Source organism: Microcaecilia unicolor, chromosome 3, assembly GCF_901765095.1.
Source record: "Microcaecilia unicolor chromosome 3, aMicUni1.1, whole genome shotgun sequence".
NCBI lineage: Eukaryota > Metazoa > Chordata > Amphibia > Gymnophiona > Siphonopidae > Microcaecilia > Microcaecilia unicolor.
The window spans coordinates 336,677,777-336,699,769 of record NC_044033.1 but is presented as its reverse complement, the minus strand read 5'-3'; the positions used below and the strand labels follow the sequence as shown (position 1 = coordinate 336,699,769).

Genomic DNA, 21,993 nt, shown 5'->3' with positions numbered 1-21,993 from the left:
AGAAGGACTGCCTTTGGCTCAAGTTTAAGCTGCCTTGTATGAGCCCAAACAGATGGCACAAAATGCTTATGATACCATTCTTGAAATATGTCCGACATCATCCAAGCATTTTTGCTGTTGTTGTTTTTGAATACTTGCGTGTTTATATTTTTATGGTGAAAGCAGTGCAGGGATTTTGACTTCCCAATGCAGAGTAGTTTCAGTTTGCGTGAACCCATTTTGTTCATACAAAAAAGCAGTGTTACATGATCCTTACTGTCCTTGAAGCCCTCTGCCTTTTGTTCATCAGTTTTGCAGGCAAGTGTTTTGTTGAGAGCTTTCGGTAACAGAACCCCGTTTCATCTGCATTATAGATTAGCTCTGGAGAATATCCATTTTCATTTACATAGTAACATAGTAGATGACGGCAGAAAAAGACCTGCACGGTCCATCCAGTCTGCCCAACAAGACAACTCATATGTGCTACTTTTTGTGTATACCCTACTTTGATTTGTACCTGTGCTCTTCAGGGCACAGTTTTCCCAGCACTATCCCCGCCTCCCAACCACCAGCCCCGCCTCCCAACCACCGGCTCTGGCACAGACCATATAAGTCTGCCCAGCACTATCCCTGCTTCCCACCACCAGCTCTGGCACAGACCGTTTAAGTCTGCCCAGCACTATCCCTGCCTCCCACCTCCGGCTCTGGCACAGACCGTATAAGTCTGCCCAGCACTATCCCTGCCTCCCAACCACCAGCCCCGCCTCCCGCATATACATGATATGCACACATTTATCTCATTTATGTTCACTGTGGATATCCTGAAAATCCCACCGGCTGTAATCACCAGGGAAGATTTAAGAAGCACTGACCAGTCCAAAAGAAAATGTAAGAAGAAAGCTTTAAATACGTTTCTGCGGTACACTTCTAAAGTACAGTGCCTTATAAAACTCCTGCTCACCCATGTACATTTTTTTTATATTCTGTTGTCTTAAAAAGAAGAACTCCTTCAGTGCATAATCTACACAACATACACTACACTTTCAAGGTGAAATAAAAATGATACAAATCTTCCAAAAGTAATTATGAGGCTGGGAAGCCCGGTCTACATGTATGGATCTGGTAGCCCCTCTTTCTTCTATCTTGCGTGCCTAGGGAAGTGAGGGGAGGGTAGCAGGACCTATCAAGGCAATATTTTATTTAAAATTGGGGAGGGGGAGTGGTCTAGGTTTTTCAACAATGGCCCATATATTACAAAATGGCCTCCCTTTTAATGTTACCTATCTACACATCTCCTTTACTCTGTTAAACTTAGACTGTATTCTCTCCATTATACTTTTTAATCTTACTACTGTGTAAGCTGCATTGAACCTGCTATGAGTGGGAAAGTGCAGGGTACAAATGTAACAAATAAATAAAATCCATCTATAGAGGCTGCAAAAACTTTTTATACTAGGCCAAATGACTGGAAATCTATAGGTATATGAGCCACATGAATTTTAGACAATTATAGCATTTCATACTAATCAAAATCTGTTAAACTCTTCTAAAATTGTGACTTCATATCCACCAAAGAGCTCAGTAGTTCTTTAAAATCATGTGTGCTAGGTAATTTTTTTTTTACTAGAAATCTCAAGCGGGATGTTTAAGTCAGGTGGACTATATTTGACCCATAGGCTTCACTTTACATGCCCATGATTTAAAAGTTATGGAACCAGGACAAGGTTGGTGAGGTTCAGGGTGGAGGTGGGGGGGGGGGGGGGGGGGAAGGAGAGAAGGGAAGGATTGGGCATCAGCAGTAGCAAGAAGGTGGCAGATACGGGGACATTCCCTTGTGAACACCGCAACTTGCCCAGTCAGTCCCAGAAACAGAGCTTGTAAACTTACGTAAGAACATAGTTTATCTGCACAGTCATTAGCAGGAGCTGTGTCAGCTGGATGAATTTCACCTGATATGGCAACTTGCCAAATCCCGTGATGACATTTAAAACACCATCAGATGTCACCTGACCTACTGGCTCATGCATGTGGCAACCTCTCAGCACACAGTGCCAGTGAATACACGTGCACACCAGAGTGTTCCAAGTTCCAACTTCTGTTCCTTCCTTGCCTGCAGTGCTTCGGTTCGAGTCCAGAGAGAGACTGAGAGAGCTGACCGGAATTTTCTTTTATGTACCATTAAATTCTTGCGGGGATGGGTGTTAGTTGAATGTTCTAATGCTTATTAGGTGTATCATTGGTATTATGCTAACATTGTATTATATCTCTGTTATTTGAATTTCAGTTCTGTTAAATGTGTATATTTTTGATACTGTTTTTCAGTAGTTCTATTATTAGGTTTCAATTTACTGTTTTCAAGTTTACCTCATTTATTGTATTTGTTTATTGTTGGTTATTTTACTATTGTTATGCTGTTAACAAAATTGTAAGTTTTATATTCAACTGTATCTGCTGTACACCACCTTGGGTGAATCTCTTCATAAAGGTGGTTAATAAATCCCAGTAAATAAATAAAATATATTGCTTGCTTTGAATACCTTGAAATTCCTTGCTCATTGTCAAGGCTTTGTTTCAGAGACTCTGCCTTATGACGTATAATGGCCTTAGAAACTGGCATTCCTTCTGCCCTTTCTTTTGTGAACCATATGAACACAGCCTTATCCAAATACTACTACTACTACTTAACATTTCTAAAGCGCTACTAGGGTTACGCAACGCTGTACAATCATTGTCTGTGCTGAGTTTTAATCTCTCTTCCTTTGCAAACCCTCACTCTCTTCGAAATCCAAGATGGATTCCCTTATCTTGGACTCTTTCTTGATCCAGCCATGAAGAGTTGCTTCTCTAACACCAAGCTTACAAGACACATTTGCCTGAGTAAGGCCCATCTTTAGCATATCCAGTGCATTTAGTTTTTCTTTGATTGTCCATTTTTTTGTGTACTTTTAGAAGACTTTCTTAGTGCTGTGCTTTAGTATATTCTGCACATGAATGGGAAGAGCTGACGGTTTATTGTTTGTTAATTGCCAATTTAACTCAATAAGACCTGAAGAGGCTGAACAATAAGTTGAGGTCCACAAGCTGTTTGCATTGTAAATGGGTCCGCGTTCAATCGAAGCATGTTGAGTCACCAGTGCATTTCCAAAGATCTTATAAATAGGTTGACGTCGTAATTGAGTGGTGACAAGTTCAGTCTAACTGGACCCTGTTCTGGAATTGTTCTCTTTCTTGTATCACGTGAACAAATGTCATTTCATGGTGGAAGTTGAAATTGAACGTCATTCAAAGAATGCAAATCTCTTCAAGGAGTATATAAAGTCATAACATTGCTGGGGCCATCCCTTTTAGTATTTTAAAAACCAGCAACATTAATTTAAATAAAGCAGATAGTGTAAGGTGTACAAAAATGGGGTGACTCAGTTTGTTTTTGAACCCCCTAGAAATATTTTGTGCAACACTGAACTGGAGGGAAAAGAAAATATGAAGGACCCCAGAACAAGTAAGTGAATGTTTTGGAGTTAAAGGGCTTTGCATTTTCAGATCACAGGAGATGGATCATCAACATCAAAGATGTGGAAACTTAATCTTATATTAAAAAACAGATTTTCTCAGTGCTCGCTGAATACCCTTATTTTCTCATCACAGGCTTCCCAATTGTAACATCTGTGTTCTCACTGAACATTAAACAAGAGGAAGATCTCACCTTCATGGATCATCCTGAATCAGAGACATCTGAACAGGTTCACTCTCCTTTAACAGGCAAGATTTTTTATTTTGTTTCTTATTCATCTTTATAAAACTGCCTTATGGAGTCCAGATAAGCACTCTGTGCCAGTGTTCCCAAGCCTGGTCCTGGAGGTACCCCAGCCAGTCAGGTTTTCAGGATATGCACAATGAATATTCATGAGAGAGATTTGCATGCAGTGGAGGCAGTGCATGCAAATCTCTCTCATGAATATTCATTGTGGATTTCCTGAAAATCTGACTGACTAGGGGAGAAATCACGTTTTGCCAAACCCCAGGAAAGGAACGGCAACAAGTGAGAAGCAAAAATAAAGAAATAATAGTAAATTAGTACTCTGGGAATTAGATCAAGACTTCTCACTCGCAGTCCTAAAACATAAACACTAAGGATCGGACACAAGGCTCAGATGTTAATAAAAATAGAAAGGCTATTTATTAGACAATATTGGCAATAGAGAATGACACAGGGACCCGCGGTAACCGTGGGGATGGGGGCAGGGATGGGGAGCCAGCCCGTGAGGACGGAGGCAAACTTTGTCGCCATGTCACTTTCTGCTTTGAAGCCTTGTAATGAACTGGACTGTTATTTATGTTTGATGCAGACAACAATATTTTTATTTTTTGGAAAAACATGCTGGCCATAGCTAGCAAAATTTGCATGCAGGATCCTGTACATCCTGCTACCAGCACATCTTCTAAGAAGACATCTTCTATTGCAGGAAGGACTGTGGAAGACAGGAGAACTTGAAATTGTTGATGACTTCTTATTCTTCCACAGATTAAAAAATCATAACAGTGCTTCATAGGGCATATTTCTCCCCTCTAGGGCACACAGAATGGGTTGTATTTTGTACCCCTGAACATTTTAACAGAGTGAATTAGGATTCCTTGGGGTAGCAGAAGTCAGCTATTGTTGGGGTTGGAAGGGTAGAAGATAGTGGTGGTGAGGTTATTATAGTTGCTCGTTGTTATTATTGTTTTCTATGTGTGATTAATAAACCACAGTTACACAGGATATTGTTCCTTTTTATACTTTAATGAAAACATTTAAATATAGAATCATAAGTGTTCGAGGCTTCTGCAGATGAGAACAGAGCTCACGGGACGGGGACAGGGCCTGCAGGGACTGGAATGGAGATGGGGCCTGTGGTGATGGAGACACAACACATGGGGACGGGGACAAATTTTTCCCTGTGTCATTCTCTAATTGGCAGCAATGAAAAATGAATTTAGAGACGATGTATTATGCAAAACACCCAGAATGATGGTAAAATATCTTAAGTACCTGTCAAGGGAGTGAGTTAAAGATAACACACACTATAAACTAATCCTGAAGTTATTAGGATAACTAACCCCAGGCAAAGGAAGAGCGATTGAATCTGGCAAGATAATAACACTCAGAAATTTTGGATCCGCAGTAGTCAGGCCTCTTGTGGCTTGGAATGGGATGTCCCATAACCTACAGTCTCCCACCCTTCAATCGTTTGCTCTCCTGGGTATTCCACCAGGACCGGATTAACATTATATCGGGCCCTAGGCAAATGTAGATTTGTGGACTGCCCTTACCGGGATTTCCCCTTTCTCCTCCCCCACTACTGTAGGCATGCTAGAGGTACTTATATATCAGAGAACATTACCAGATAGCAATACTATGGACTCGGGTCTAGGGAGGTGTACCTCTATAGCCCGAATGACAAGCTAGCTGTTGTAAAAGAAACCATGCCACAGATGGAATATATTATTATTTATTATGTAAAGAAAAAAATATATATATAAATAGTACTGAAGCAAAATGCCAAGCAAAATACAAAAATAACTTTCTATAAAAATAGATTATCACCAGAATAGATAATACAATAATTATCCTAACGGACTACCTAAAGGAGTGATTATACAACCCAGTACAATCCTGAAATCCTAATAATTCTTATAAGAACTTATTACATGTCTTATGTTAAACTCAGCAGCTGAATACACAGACCAGAAGTCCTGACGTAAACCTATCTGTCTCAGACAAAAACTAAGGACTAATTATCCCCGTGACCACAGGTAATATATCCTGTTATCTCACCTTGCCGTCTGTCATAGACTCCCAATGGTAGAGAAGCAGATTGTTCCTCTGTCTCGAGCTGAAGTCTCAGCGAGCCTCCCAGTCCAGGAATAAGGTCAGAGAGTTGAATTCTGGATGCAAATTGTACAGTCTTAGATAAGGCCTGATGTTGTAGCTGAGCAGGCCTTGTCAGTTGTTTACAAAGCACGCAGTTCACTGGCGTTAGGAAAATCAGTCTCTGATTCTTCCGAGCGTTCTGTTCACCTTCAAATCCTCTGGTGTTTCTCTCTTCATCTGGTGTTCTTTTCCACTCTGGTGTTTCTGTCCCCACTGATTCTCTTCAGTCCAGTCTTTTTGGTATCCCAGGGTCAGATGATACCTGTGGACCAATCACATACAATGACATAATGTCCAGCCAGCTTCAGGGTCAAGAAGCGAGCCTTTGTTCAATGGCATGCAAACTCCCTGTCTGATCGCCATACTCCTGGAGCTGTCTCTCTCTCTTCTCCAATGTTCCCAGGAGATAACGGGGCTAGTTTGCAACAAAGAATATGTCCTTGGATGAAGTAATCTTGCAATGCTCAGCAGTAATTTTCCTTTGCAAGAAAGCTAGATTCTGATAGTTACAGATGTATTCAGATCACAGGCTGTAGAATCCATATTGTTATAAGAATGGTTCAGGCTTGTATAGGCCAAGACCCGGAAAGGTGAGATCTGAGGTAAATACCCCTACACTACCATGGATCCTCTTCACTCTCTCTCTGCCTTTATCTCTCTCTTTCTCAATGTTCACTGCAGTAAAAGCTCTTCACCCTCTGTATTTTGTTAGGGTCAATTTAACCCTCCCAATATGATGGTTTACCCACCAATACCTAGGAAGAAATAAATCACCCAAGGCTGCATCTCTTTAGGAATTTAATTAGATACCTTATTTCTTATCAAGTATTTGTACAATTAGCAGATCAGTGATATCTCACTAGGAGTACAGAACATTGCTATACAAAAGTACTTCTATATCTGAGACTCCAAAGAATATATATCCAATCAAATACTTTTATTTATTATTCTCCAAATATATGTACAATCAATTGCTTATGGGAGTATAGTATCACAGCTACACATAGGTGTTTTCTGTGTCTGAGTCTCTAATGTTTTATTTACCAGCCAAAGCCAATTAGTAGATATAAAAGACTCAAGGCTACTTATGAGAAAGCAATAGGATTACTTGCCAATTCAGATATAATTGATTGGTTTCTCATGGGAGGGCAGCCCTGCTTGCACAAAGGTACTGGCTGTGACTGTCTCTCTCCATTGAAGTAGGAAGTACAATCACTTATATACGCTCATTAACATAACAGGTCATACATAGGCAATCTGACAACAATCCCATCTATTGGCTATTCTAATATAATGGTTAACACTGATTGGTTATGGTAATGAGTTGGTTAGTGTTTACTGGAAAAACTTAATAATAGACTAGCTTTTACTGGAAGACTAAGTCATATTCCTGAGGAGTTATCTTGTTCTGTTTTTCACTGAAACATCTGTGACCACCAGGTTGCTAAATGATGTTACTCTGTTTTTCCACTTACGCCCGTTCCGCATTCTGCTGCACAACAGATCATGAGTTCTGCAGTCACACTGAAGTTCAAGTTAGAGTCATAGGCCTGTAAGGTTTTTTCTCATTTTAGATCCTGAACCAAAGTCAGGCCGAACCAAAGCTCATAGCTGTAATGATAATAGACATCTTCCCCCTTGAAGGTCTCTTTAAAGTAAGACCTTCACCAAATATTGGAATGGCTAGTGCAAGTAACCTAGTCCTGCACCTAGGTGTTTGCTTTCACCTCAAAATCAAATCTTGATTTAGGACTCAAAAGAGACATGGTTAGTACTCTGTCTGTAGGCTGTCTTAGGTTGCAGGCATCCTAAAATCCATAAGCAAGTTGGGATTTCCGGGCCTTACTTTACCCGTCATGGCCACACAATCACGAGCACTAAGAGGTGGCTATAACATAAGAGAGACACTAGTTGGGGAGTCTGTGTGTTTAAGATTGCCAATGAAGTAACTAAAAATAAGCTGAAGGCACAGTTAGGGTTTCCCTCACAGAGTAAAATGGTAGCAACATTTTCTATGGGTAATTCCCATATACCTTTATAAGTATATAACTCCGAGGAGGAGGGGGGAGAGAATCGGGTGGGATGGCATACCGATAGAATGGTGAATGTAAAAAGGAAAAGTTGTGGTATTATACAAGTATGTTGTTACTGTTCTATCACGGTCATACCATCAGGCTCTATTGTAACAGATGGCGATTGTAAGGGGGGAGAAAATGTAAAAGCTCAGATGACAGACTACAACTCGGTATTATGGTATGTTTCTGTATCTTTGTTGGACAACATGGTTCTGTTGCCTGTAATTTACGTTGACAAGGTCATCAATAAAAATGATTAAAAAAAAATAATAATGTATATAACTCCAAAGGAAGAAAATGGGGTTTGGTAATACCTGTCCTTACCAAACAAGTTTTAAACATTGAGTGTGAGGCGGGAGACACACTAGCTTCTTTGGGCAAATTTGAAAACAGTAAAGCAAGGGATTTGCAAAATTTGTCATTGTTATCACGTTGGAGTCACTTTAGCATGCCTATAGGAGCCGACTCTGTGGGTGCTGTGGGTGCTTGAGCACCCCCAATATTAAGAAAATTCATTGTATGTGTTGTAGGTAATCACAGATGATACTTATCAGAGAAACCTCCCACCAGTTTAATCTGCGCCCAGATTCCCAATAAAGAATTATTTGCAAGCCAAATACTCTCTGATCTCTGTCTAGGGAGGGCAGGAATCTGGATTGGCGCCAAGCCAATACTTCCGATAGAGAGAAACGAAACTGATAGAACTGAAATATATATATTAGAATTTATATATATATATATATATATATATATATATAAGATACAAAATAGAACTCTGTAGCAAAGCTTAGCCAAATACAAAAAAATAACTTGCTGGTAAAAGTATTACAAAATATTGTCACTAACTAGACACTCTGATTCTCACTGGTTACCAGATAAATCACACAACTGATTTGTATAATACTGAAACTATTATGAGGTAGTACAGTTATTAGCAACAATCTTCCTGACCAAGAGTCACGAGGTAACCTTTCTTGGCTAAGGCAAACTCTGAACACTAATCCCAGACTAATAGGAAATCAATCACTGTGTCTCTCACCAGGTTGTCTCTCTCGGGCAGTCTCTTGGATGTGGGCACAGGTTACTTTTCTGACTCAAGCTGACTTTTAGAGCGAGTCTTAGCCTCAGAATTATCACAGGGCCTCTGCACAAACAGGGTCACAGTCACTCTCGCTGGTACAGCTGAACCAATCAGTAGTTTCTCCAGATAGACAGTTCACAAGGTTGTGGACCACGTCAGGTCTCTAGTCTTCTTTCCAGCTTCCACCTTCTTCCAAGGATTCCAAACAACTAACTTCTTCTTGTTCCTGCTTTCCTTCGCCCCTGATTCCCAGGTGACAAGATGGAACCAATCACTGATCTTGTCCAGCTCTTTCCATGGGCAAGAAAGGACCATTGTTCATGATCTTGAAACTGTTACTTCTTGGTATGCATTTCTGCTTCTCAGACTGGCTTGCTGGAGCCATGTCTCACTCCCTTTCAGCTTCTTAGGGAGATAGAGAGGTGGGGGTGATTGCCCACGGCATGTCCTTGGATATTACATGCCTGCCAGTGTTTTTCCACAAGCAGAGAGCTGAACATGCTGTCTCATTGATGTGCAGGGTCATAGGTTGCAGATTCCATCTTGATGTATTAGGATTATACAGGCTAAGACCAGCAAGGTGAGACCCACAGGGAAATACCCCTACATTGTCCAGGGAAGGGTTATTTCTACTGAGCTTATCACCCCCAATAATTTTGAAAAGTTGGCTCCTATGCATCGTAATCAGTGTCAAGGTCTAATGGAAAAGGAGCCACAGTAAGCTCTGTTCATACAGCGGTAATCTGCTTCTAATTCTGTAGGAAAGAAAGAGTATTCTAAACAGTAAATAATAGAATACCAAAAAGGAAAATAATCAGGAAGACAAGTCCTAAAGCTATGAGAGACCAGTCAAAACTCTGAAGGGAATTGTTGAGTTCGTGTAACTAATTCCTGTGTCATGTAAGGAAATCAAAACTTAACAAAATAAAAGCAAGTATGAAACAATGAAAAGTCCTACAAGAGTTAACTTTAAGTTCTATGGTGTCAACCACTCCCAGGGAAGTGACGGGGTAGTATCCTGTGTTTGCTGTGCTTGTCTGAGGCCCCTTCGGGTGTGGCTGGTGTGAGAATCGAGATGCTTGGAAGATACAATGTTACTTCTAAAATAAAAAAAAATAAGTTTAAAGGTTTATCAAAAGTTTATGCAGGTATAAGGGTAATTAGTAGGTATAGAATTAATGCTCAAAAAGGTTGAACTTGTTTTAAATGCTTAGAGATGATGTGGAAAAGAGCAAAGAGGAAGTTAAATAGAAAAAGGTTGGAATATTAAAGTATCCTATTTTTATGCAAAACAACTTATGCAAAATAAAATCAAAACTAAAAACTCATGTGTAACAGTCAGAATTCTATATTTCCTAGCAGAAGATAGGGTGTGTTTAGTTGTTTTTTTGTAGAAGTAAAATATTTAGACAGAAAAAGAGGACGTTGTGATATTCAATGCGTATTGTTTGCTTCTTGCATATACCAATTAAATGCAAAGAAATGAGGCAAAAAGAAAAGAAGTCCAAACAGTCTTATAGAAAGTATAATTAATGCTGAAGTGCCTCTGCGGTGTCAGGTACACTTCCAGATTCAGGCGTATCTTTCAGTACTAGCTGTGTTACATGCACTTGCACTTCCTTATTTTGATGCTCTAGCTTCTGTAATTTAAAAAGTCTATTTTTCTGTAGCATGTAAGTAACAGATTAATTGTCCTCTGGTCAATTGTCTGAAGACTCTGTCTTTCATATGAACCCCAGATGTGTGGACTTGTAGTTTAACTGCAGTAGCTGTTACGGCTTCAACTTTAAAGGGTCCAACATATACCGGTCTTGTGTGTGTGTGTAGTATTTTCTGTGGACCAGGTCTTCTGCTTGCAGAGCTTTGGGGTTTTTGGTTACCCCTTCAATACTATCCCCCCTTTTGGCTTGCGAATTTTGAGGGAAGCAAGACTGAAATGTTATTACAGATTGTAAATTATCCTAGTACAATGAGATGGGAGACCATAGGATAACATCAAGAAACCTAGTAGAAAGATAAGGAAGACTGAGTAAAAGTAGAAATAAAGTCCATGTAACAGATAAATTAACAGCAGTCAGCGTTTGTTTGTCAGCATTTTTGTTTCCCCCTGGTAAGACGCAGATGGTACAAAGTTACATTAGAGTAGCCACAGTAAGGGTTTCACATATGAAATGGCATGCAGTTTCTGGAAAGTGTCAACGTGGGGTAGATAAGCTAGGTTGAATCTGTAATATGACTCAAAGGAATAAAATAAGTAAATAAAACAGGGCAAAGAGGGCTTCAGCTTAGGCCTCAGGTCATACAAAATAAGAATTCACTTAATGTGTGCCCAATGTTGTTCTCAGATTTTATGTCTTAATATTTTCTAGTTGTTAATTCAGAATAAAATCAATTGCTATTCTAGCCTAGACCAAAATAGTCCTATATAATAAAACTCACCTCCAACGTTCTAAAGTGCTTGGGACCGTGGCTCCCTCAGCACGGAGGTGGTCTGCTAGGCAGCATCGAACTCAATGATGTCAACAAACAAAGCTGAACGCAGGAACTGGCCCTCCGGTCCCGCACTAACCAAAAAAAAAAAAAAAAGTGAACACACAGGCTCCAGCACCTCAGCAAGCAGCAGGAAGCTGAACAGCCCTCTGGACCTGCACTAACAAAACAAAAACAAAGGTGAAGACACAGCCTCCAGGCGCCACAGCAGGGGATGTCGACTACAAAGCAAGCTGCATAAAGCTTAGCAGACGGACCAACTTTCCTAACAGCAGGTACAGGGCAGGAAAAAAAGAGCACAATCACGAGATTAAAAAAGAAAAGGAACTGAAAAAGCAAACACAGGGGGGGGGGGGGGGGGACGGGACGACCCTGCACCTCAGACAGAAGGAAGGGGTCATACACACACACACAACACATGGAGAGGGAGGGAGAGAACAGAACCGGAGGGAAAGGGGAGAGGACAAATGTTAAACAAGGATGGATGGAGGGCATGGGCAAAAGAACACAATCACAGGATTAAAACAAGGGAAAGTTACTGAAAATCCAAACACATGGGCGGGAGGAGTCGACCCTGCAACTCGGACAGAAGGAAGGGGTCATGCACACACAAAAACACACACACAGACAGACACACTCTCTCTCTCTCTCACACACACACACACAGACACAGTCTTTCACTCTTTGTGTGTCCCTGTGACACACTCTATCAAACTCACACACTCTGTCTGTCAGACACACACTTTCACACACACATACTCACACTCTCTCAAACATACACTGCACCTGGAAAGACAGTGGCTTCACATGATAGTACAACACAGCAACAGATGATTTACAAATGTAACAATTATTCCTTCTCATTATACCGTAATACTTTACTAACAATTCTACAGTTACAAAAAAAAAAAAAAAAACATTGCTAGCGCCCGTTTCCTTACAAACAGAAACGGGCCTTTTTTACTAGCATATAATAAGTCACATACATATCCCAGTTCAAACACTTCCACATACATAAATCTTTTAACCAACTTACAGTGTACTGCCTAGACATGCTGCGTATTATAGCATATGTTCCTATCATATTTATTTTTTGCATTTGTACCCCACATTATCCTACCTTTTTGCAGGCTCAATGTGGCTTACAGAGTAGGGTTATGATAAAGTCAGTACATGGTTTAAATACAGTTGATCATAAGCTGAGGAAAAAGAGGATTTAGATGGGCGGATGTTGGATAGGTTGTGTGAGAAGTTATTTAGGTGTGCTTGGGTGGTTTGGGGGATGATTTGTATCATTGAGGGTGACTTTTGTAAGCTTTGTTAAAAAGGTATCATATGACTATTCTCAAGAGGTTCTGTTAAACAGTGCGCATGGGCAGATAATGACTTTACGAATTATCTATTTGAGCATCTCTGTAACCTTTCACATACAATTTCTCCCTGGCAATTCAAAACATACATTTAAAATCTTTTATCATGGTAGTTTTCTCTTCTTTGGGTAAGTAGAGGTAAGCCTTAGCTTAAAATCATTAGATAGGCGTATTACAATTATGGAAAAGCAAAGTAGAAAAATAATAATACATTAGTATCTAATTTTCAAAAATGCAAATTAATGAAAACTAAGTGAAGAGCAGTTTCCCCATTTATACAAAACAAGGCTGAAAAAGTGCTTAAATTTAGGTAATATAAAATAATAAATTGTGAAAATTTGCACTCAGATAATGGTCCCAAATAAGATGGCTAATAGCGTATCTCTTAGGGCAAACAAGCAGTTGAGTAAAAATGTACTGTCTTTATTCTATGACAGTATAAAAGAATTTTTTTTCTAGATACACAAAATATCTATATCTTAATATTTTTTAAATTTAAACATTCATCTAGATTTACCTTTCCTGTGTGGCAATTCCTCTTTGATCTCAGTCATCTGAGGTCTCATGGTGTATGTGAAATTTAAATTAATGAAAACATGTCCAGTTTTGAGTGCAATGTAACAACAATAAGCCTTTAAAAAAAAGTGCTTTAAGTTGTAAGCTGTAAGATGAACAGCACAGATGTAAGTTCCATATCATCATGCTGATCAATCCATAGACTGGTGGTTGTGTCCATCTACCAGCAGGTGGAGATAGAGAGCAAAGCTTTTGCCTCCCTATATGTGGTCATGTGCTGCCGGAAACTCCCCAGTATGTTCTCTATCTCAGCAGGTGGTGGTCACACACAGCAGCAGCTCTGGCTAGGTCTCCAAGCCTCATTTTTAGGTTTTGTTGAGTACCTGGGGTTGAGGGCTCTTCTTGAGCAAGTACAAACCTGGTGGTGCCAGGTCCCTTCTTTTCTCCCCCCTCCCGCTGGCTCCGTTGAAAAAAAAAAAAAAAAATTTTGGACGTCCTTAAGGGCGTTTATTTTAACGTTTATTGCAGCTACTCACTGGGACACCAGTTCGTTACAGCTCGGTGCGAGAAGCAGGTAATTTTTACCTTTTTGTAGCGGGCAGGGGGTTCCCCGATCCGTCTCCACGTGGCCTATGGCGTCGGAGGGCGAGGGCGCAAAGAATCGCTCCCAGGACCGCGTGTGCGCTTCTAGCGGGGATGCGGGGGTCTTAAAGTCTGATTCGCCCTTGTTGGGTGTCAGTTTGGAGGCCGGTCAGTGTCCCGGTTCTTCCTCCGGTGCGGCGGTTTTTCCCGCCATAAACGCCCATCCCCCGCTGCTCGCCCCCCCCCCCCCCCATTTTGGCCGGCCACTCTGCTCGGACGGCTTCTTCTTGGGCCGCCCTCGAGGTGGGAGACGTTAATATTATGGTCGCCCTTGATTCGGGCGACGGCAAAAAAGCGGCCAAAGTTAAGCACCGTTCTTCCCGCGCGGCTCCTTCTCGGAGTTTCGCGCTGGATGCCATTTTGGATGCGCAGCATGTTTCTCCCCCGCTCTCGCGAGCGCCGGTTGAGGGTGCGTCTAGGGCCGTGGCCCAGGCTGCAGAAGTGCACAGTCTGGGGGGTTTCTCCCCTGAGTTCATTTTGCTGCTGCATCAGGCTTTCCTTATGCAAAACGCTGCCCCTGCTCCCTTGTCCGATAAAGGGGTTGAGGCCCCCGGAAGTAAACGCCCTCGGGTGGATTTCCAGGCCTTAGAGGACTCTGTCTCCTCTGATGTAGATGAGGGCAGCGTATCTGGGTTCTCCCAATGGTCCTTTGGGGATTCCTTGGAGGAGACGGATTCCCGCTCGGATGGAGCGGATGACCCCTCTGCAGCGCGGATTTTTCGCTCAGAGGACTTGCCCAACCTGTTAGTGCAGGCCATGAGCATTTTGAAGATTTCCTCTCCGGAGGACGTCTCTCCCTCAGCCCCTGTTGGCTCCGCCATTATGCTGGGGACGAAGCGCCCGCCTAGAACCTTCCACGTGCATGATGCCATGCACACCTTGATTTCGGCTCAATGGGATGTCCCGGAAGCGAGCCTCAAAGTGGCTAGGGCTATGTCCCGCCTCTATCCTCTGCCTGAAAGTGAACGGGAGGCCTTTCTTTGGCCTACCGTGGATTCTTTAATCACTGCGGTGACTAAGAAAACGGCGTTGCCGGTGGAAGGTGGCAAGGCCCTAAAGGACGCCCAAGACAGAAGATTGGAGGCGGCCTTAAGGTCGTCCTTCGAGGCGGCTGCTTTAAGTTTGCAGGCCTCAGTTTGCGGCTCCTATGTGGCCAGGGCGTGCCTGACGATTGTGCAGCGGGCTTCCCCCTCGGATCCTTCCTTGAGGGCTGATTGGCCAGCCCTGGAATCGGGCTTGGCTTATTTGGCAGACTTGCTGTATGATGTCTTGAGAGCCTCGGCTAAAGGTATGGCTCAGACAGTCTCTGCGCGGCGGTGGCTTTGGCTGAAGCATTGGTCTGCTGACCACGCCTCTAAGTCCCGCCTGGCTAAGTTGCCTTTTAAAGGCAAGCTGCTCTTTGGTGTCGAGTTGGACAAAATTGTGACCGATCTCGGCACGTCTAAGGGCAAGAGGTTACCAGAGGTCAGGGCTCGGGCCAGTGCTCGCCCCGGTAACTCCAGAGGACGGTTTCAGGAAGCCCATCGGTACCGCCCGGGCAAGTCGGGCTCCTCTGCCCCCTCTTCCTTCAAAAGGAACTTCTCCCCCAAGCAGCATTCCTTTCGCAGAGACCGCCGTCCCGGAGGTGCGCCCTCCGGTCCTCCCCCAGGGTCTCGTACCCAATGACGGGGCCCTGGTCCATGGCCCAGTGCAGATTGGAGGACGCCTGTCCTCGTTTCTGGGCGAGTGGACCAGGGTAGCTTCAGACGCTTGGGTGCTGGAAGTCATCAGAGACGGCTACAAGCTAGAGTTCTGCCGACCCTTAAGAGACGGGTTTGTACTCTCCCCCTGCAAGTCTCCGGTCAAAGTTGTGGCAGTGCAGCAGACTTTGGACAATCTGATCTGCCTGGGTGCGGTCGTTCCGGTGCCAGAAAATCAGCTTGGCAAGGGACGTTACTCCATTTACTTTGTGGTACCAAAGAAAGGAGGTTCTGTACGGCCTATCCTCGACCTCAAAGGGGTCAATCGGGCCTTGAAAGTTCGGCACTTTCGCATGGAGACTCTCCGCTCTGTTATAGCGGCAGTGAAGGCAGGGGAGTTCCTGGCATCCTTGTACATCAAGGAAGCGTATTTGCATATTCCCATCTGGCCTCCTCATCAACGCTTTCTGCATTTTGCAGTCCTGGGCCGACACTTCCAGTTCAGAGCCCTCCCGTTCGGGTTGGCTACTGCTCCGCGGACCTTCTCCAAAGTAATGGTGGTCATCGCAGCCTTCCTGCGAAAGGAAGGAGTACAAGTCCATCCTTATCTGGACGACTGGTTGATCCGAGCCCCCTCTTATGCAGAGTGCGGCAAAGCTGTGGACCGGGTGATTGCTCTTTTGAGCTCCCTGGGGTGGATCATCAACTGGGAGAAAAGCCAGCTGCGCCCGACTCAGTCCCTGGAGTATCTGGGAGTTCGATTTGACACCCAAGTGGGCAGAGTGTTCCTGCCAGACAATCGGATTGTCAAGCTTCAGGCTCAGGTGGACCAGTTCCTAGTAGCCTCTCCTCTTCGGGCTTGGGACTATGTGCAGCTGTTGGGCTCTATGACGGCCACGATGGAAGTAGTGCCCTGGGCCAGGGCTCATATGAGACCACTACAACCCTCTCTGCTGCAGCGCTGGACTCCAGTGTCGGAGGATTATGCTGTGCGCCTTCCCTTGGACCCAGCAGTGCGCAAGGCGCTGAGCTGGTGGCTGAAGACAGACAAGATGTCTGCAGGAATGCCTCTTGTGACCCCGGAGTGGATTGTCGTCACGACGGACGCCTCTTTGACGGGCTGGGGAGCCCACTGCTTGGGAAGGACAGCGCAGGGGCTCTGGTCTCCTGCAGAGGCAAAGTGGTCTATCAACCTCCTGGAACTCAGAGCCATTCGGTTGGCGCTTTTGGAGTTCCTCCCGGTACTGGCGTTGAAGCCAGTACGGGTCCTGTCGGACAATGCCACGGCTGTGGCTTATGTCAACCGCCAGGTAGGTACCAAGAGCGCCCCTCTAGCCAAGGAGGCCATGAATCTCTGCCAGTGGGCGGAAGCGAACCTGGAACAGCTGTCAGCGGCCCACATTGCCGGAGTCATGAATGTCAAGGCGGACTTTCTCAGTCGCCATACCTTGGATCCCGGAGAGTGGCAGTTATCGGCTCAGGTGTTCTTGGACATCACGAAGCGCTGGGGCCAGCCGAGCCTAGATCTGATGGCGTCATCGGCCAATTGCCAAGTGCCGCGCTTTTTCAGCAGAGGACGGGACCCTCGATCTCTGGGAGTAGATGCTCTTCTCCAACAGTGGCCGACACAGGAGCTTCTGTATGTGTTCCCGCCCTGGCCCATGTTGGGCAGGGTGCTAGACCGGGTGGCAAAGCACCCGGGCCGGGTAATCCTGGTGGGTCCGGACTGGCCCAGACGTCCCTGGTATGCGGACTTCATCAGGCTCTCAGTGGACGACCCTCTGCGACTGCCAGTGGAGCAGGGCCTGTTGCATCAGGGTCCCGTGGTGATGGAGGATCCCTCCCCCTTTGGTTGTACGGCCTGGCTATTGAGCGGCAGCGTCTGAGGAAGAAGGGCTTCTCAGACAAGGACATCGCCACTATGCTGAGAGCGAGGAAGCGCTCTACTTCTACTGCTTACGCCAGGGTTTGGCGTACCTTTGCAGCGTGGTGTGAAGCAGGCTCACTTTCTCCCTTCACTGCTCCAATTTCTTCAGTGTTGGCGTTCCTGCAAGAAGGTCTGGAGAAAGGCCTGTCGCTCAGTTCCCTTAAAATCCAGGTAGCGGCTCTGGCTTGCTTCAGGGGCCGCCTGAAGGGTGCTTCCCTGGCTTCGCAGCCAGATGTGGTGCGTTTTCTCAAGGGAGTTAATCACCTGCGCCCTCCTCTGCACTCAGTGGTGCCTGCGTGGAATCTCAACCTGGTGCTAAGAGCCTTGCAGAAGTCGCCTTTTGAACCCTTGTCGAGGGCATCTCTGAAAGACCTGACGTTGAAAGCAGTCTTTTTGGTGGCTATCACTTCAGCCAGAAGAGTTTCCGAGCTCCAGGCGCTCTCATGTCGAGAGCCTTTTCTGCAGTTCACTGAGGCAGGAGTGTCTTCGCACAGTGCCTTCCTTCCTGCCCAAGATTGTTTCTCGCTTCCATGTGAATCAGCAGCTCTGTCTCCCATCCTTTCGTAGGGAGGACTACCCAGAGGTATACTCTGCTCTCAAATATCTAGATGTGAGACGAGTCATCATCAGATACTTGGAAGTGACCAATGATTTCCGGAAGTCGGATCATCTGTTTGTCCTGTTTGCAGGTCCTCGTAAGGGTCTGCAGGCTGCTAAGCCTACAGTGGCAAGATGGATCAAGGAAGCCATTGCAGCGGCTTATGTGGCCGCGGGGAAGGTGCCGCCTATCCAGCTGAAGGCTCACTCCACTAGAGCTCAGGCGGCCTCGATGGCAGAGGCCGGGTCCGTCTCCTTGGAAGAGATTTGCAAGGCGGCAACTTGGGCATCGACCCATACCTTCTCCAGGCATTACCGCTTGACTGTGGCTGCTCGGGCGGAGGCCCAGTTTGGAGCTTCAGTGTTGCGGTCAGGGATTTCAATGTCCCACCCTGGGTGAGTACTGCTTCGGTACATCCCACCAGTCTATGGATTGATCAGCATGATGATATGGAAGGTAAAATTATGTATCATACCTGATAATTTTCTTTCCATTAATCATAGCTGATCAATCCATAGCCCCTCCCAGATATCTGTACTGTTTATGTTCTGGTTGCATTTCAGGTTCAAGTTTAGTCTTCAGTTCCTGTTCAGGAGGACTTCGTGTTCAAGTTTTTTCAATTGGATTCTTCAAGAGTTGAGACGAGTTTGTATTACAGTGAGCTGCTGCGTTCCTCTCCCCTCCGTTTTACGGGGCTGGATTGAGACCTAAATTCTGCCGGCGCTCCCTCCCGCTTCGTGCGGCTGTAGGGCAGCTTTGTACCCCTCCCGCTTCGGCGGTGTTAGGGTCAGTCAGCTCCTCCCGCGGTTGCGGTTGCAGGATAAGCCAGATCCCCCCGCATCGGCGGGGTGGTGTCCCTCCCCCGCTCCGCGGGGATGAGCTGGACAGATTCCCCTCCCCCACTTGTGTGGGGATGAGCTGGGTTAATTCCCCTCCCCCGTTTCGGCGGTGGTGAGCTGGGCAGAGTGTCCCTTTGTGGGTGTAATTCTCTAAGTGCTGAGTCCTGCGGATGGAGCTTTGATATCGACATACTGAGGAGTTTCCGGCAGCACATGACCACATATAGGGAGGCAAAAGCTTTGCTCTCTATCTCCACCTGCTGGTAGATGGACACAACCACCAGTCTATGGATTGATCAGCTATGATTAATGGAAAGAAAATTATCAGGTATGATACATAATTTTACCTTCTGCATTTGGAGTAGTGCAAGAATCAGGAAGTCAGTATTGCACGAAACTACCATTTTGACAAGATCCGTCCATGAACCGGACTGGACCCGTGTGTAAAATTAAACAGAAGACAAGGTAAACAACTTAGGGCTAACTAGGCAGTTGCCTAGAAAGGTTATGGATCAGCTAAAAACTTATTCATTCAAGGGACATAAAAAACCCTAAACTTCTTAAATCTAAACAGTGGTCTAGATTCACTGTTTCTGGGGGGGGGGGGGGGGGGGGGGGGGTAATTTCTCTAGAATCTCACAGTAACCCTGATCTTACATCTCTTTCATGAGAGTGATGAGCTAAACACATTAGGTACTGCAGTAGACAGAGGTTTCTTAGCATAAATCACAATTAACAAAACAAAGGTCTCTACTATAATAACTAACTTGCAGGTAAGAATCCATTCACTTTCAGTGCTTCTGTGATAAGAATACATCAGTGCTTCAGGAAATCCCCTTGATGGGAACAGCACTGTCAGGTTACAACTATTATAAAAGTTAAAAATCCTATTAGAAATACAAGAATGTAAAATGCGGAACCTGTATGGATAACAGGAAATACAGGCAAACTTCTGTTAGTAAAGCTCATAATGAATGTTAAAGGTATCCTTCTATAAAACTTACTATATAGAATCACAAAAGTCTATGATAAATTTTGAGCCCAAACCAATAAAGTGGAGCTATAAAAACTATAAATCCTAATGAGGCAAGCAAAGAAGTATGAAAACAGCACGTAGTTTCGAGATGGAAAGTAAAAAGCAGCTAATGCAGTGGTGTGCTAGAAAAAGTTTAACAACAGGCTCTCTCTCTGGGCATAGCCAACTGTACAATTTGGGGGGGGGGGGGCTGAGGTGGATTGGGGGGGGGGGCAACACATTCCTCACTCCTCCTCCCCCATGCGGGCATGGTAAGCATACCTTTGCTGGCAGGGATGCCAACTATCTTTTTTCATCTAGGCACAGGAAAAAAGAAAAGATTTTAAATGCTCCCAGTTTTCAGTCTAATTCATGTTTAATGTGGGATAATATAAATGTCATAAATAACTTAAAATAGGTAAATAAATAGATAGAAACTCTGGATGTTGAGCACCTGATTCTCATAACATGATGCCTGTTTTAGTGACCCTTTACCAGGAAAAAAAAAATCTCTGCACAAATACAACACATGCTAGAGTGTCCCTATAACCAGCTCCTCCTCCAAATGGCAAACTAGTTACGATTTATAACAAATTATTACTTTACCTATGAAAAGTTATTCCACTGTTATACCTCCTCTGTGTACATCTGTATGCTGCACAAGCTGGCATGTTTGAACATATAATTGAGATTAAATAAAAATGCTACCAACATTAAAGAACGACAACATGGATGCAGCAGCTCAAAGGACTGTTTGTTTTGAATGTACAGGGATGGAAAACAGACAAACCTCTCTGGAATGAAGTTACCTGACTTCATCATGCACCTCCTGTTCTCAATCTAACTTTGAACCACAGTCCTGACCTGCACTCGCTGCTTCTGGCTTCTTACTGCAGCATCCTGAACGGAACCAAAGCTGTGATCGTCACACTGACAGAGGGCAAAACAAAAAAAAAAAACAGAATGAAAATGTGCATGGGGTCATAGCCCTCCTCCCTTCCCTCAGGCTGTAATTTCCTGTTTTGGAGAGGGAGGAGGAAGGGAGCCGGCAGGGGCACACGCAGGGCTGCGGCCCCAGGCAATGGTTTTTATCAGCTGTTTTTTTTTGTTTTGCTGCTGCGGAGAGGAGGAGAACAACTAAGTGAGACTTCCAAGCCACAGGCAGCTGGAGCTGATGTTTTTAGGAAGGGACCCGAGCCACCCCAGCCCAAGTTTTAGGAGCCGGTTGTTAAAGTTTAACAACCGGCTCCCAAAATTCTTTAAAAAATAACAAATGGCTCTGGCGAGCTGTTGCGAGCTGGCTCCAGCACACCACTGAGCTAATGTATCTCTACATAGCAAAGGAAGGCAGAATTTGCCAGAAAAAGGAAGTTGATAAAGCAGACCCTGTGTAAAAGAAAAGGAACTGTTTCTTTTTTTTCTGAAAGTTTCACTTATTCTCAGTTTGAGAATCTGTAACAGTCACATTAAAATGTATCCCTATTTATACTACAAACTGAAACCTCAAACACAACAACAGACACAAAACTCATGGGCGGCTCAGAAACCCTCCCTGTCTGGCCAGGACAAGAAAGCATCCTTCGCAGCCCATCTATTTATTTTATGCTGCGACATAGATCAAAGTATGCAATCTAAGCAGAATGCAGACACAGAAATTCATTGAAACATTTCAGTTATTTTCAATGTATTGTTTCCTGTAGAAGTACTTCATATGTAATGACATGGCATAGCTATTCCAGTAAGGAAGAAAAAAATATATGCTCCTTGGAGATCCCCCATCTCTGCAGCTGATAAGAAATCTTGTGGAGTTCAATGAAATCCTAATATTCAACTGGCATAGCTATGTCATTTCTATAGGGCACACATACAGA

The 21,993-nt window shown here is 44.2% G+C and overlaps 1 protein-coding gene across 2 annotated transcripts in view; it reads left to right on the top strand.

The window, feature by feature from the left end:
* LOC115466870 (oocyte zinc finger protein XlCOF6-like) overlaps positions 1 to 21,993 on the top strand; it is a 59,291-nt gene that overhangs the window by 31,532 nt on the left and 5,766 nt on the right. Inside the window, exon 2 of one of the 2 annotated variants that reach the window (XR_003941607.1) lies at positions 3,625 to 3,721. The exons of the other annotated variant lie outside the window; for it this stretch is intronic. The gene's annotated coding sequence lies outside the window, so the exon portion shown is untranslated. Of the gene's footprint in view, positions 1 to 3,624; positions 3,722 to 21,993 lie in introns of those variants that run through there. 2 annotated transcript variants of the gene reach the window in all.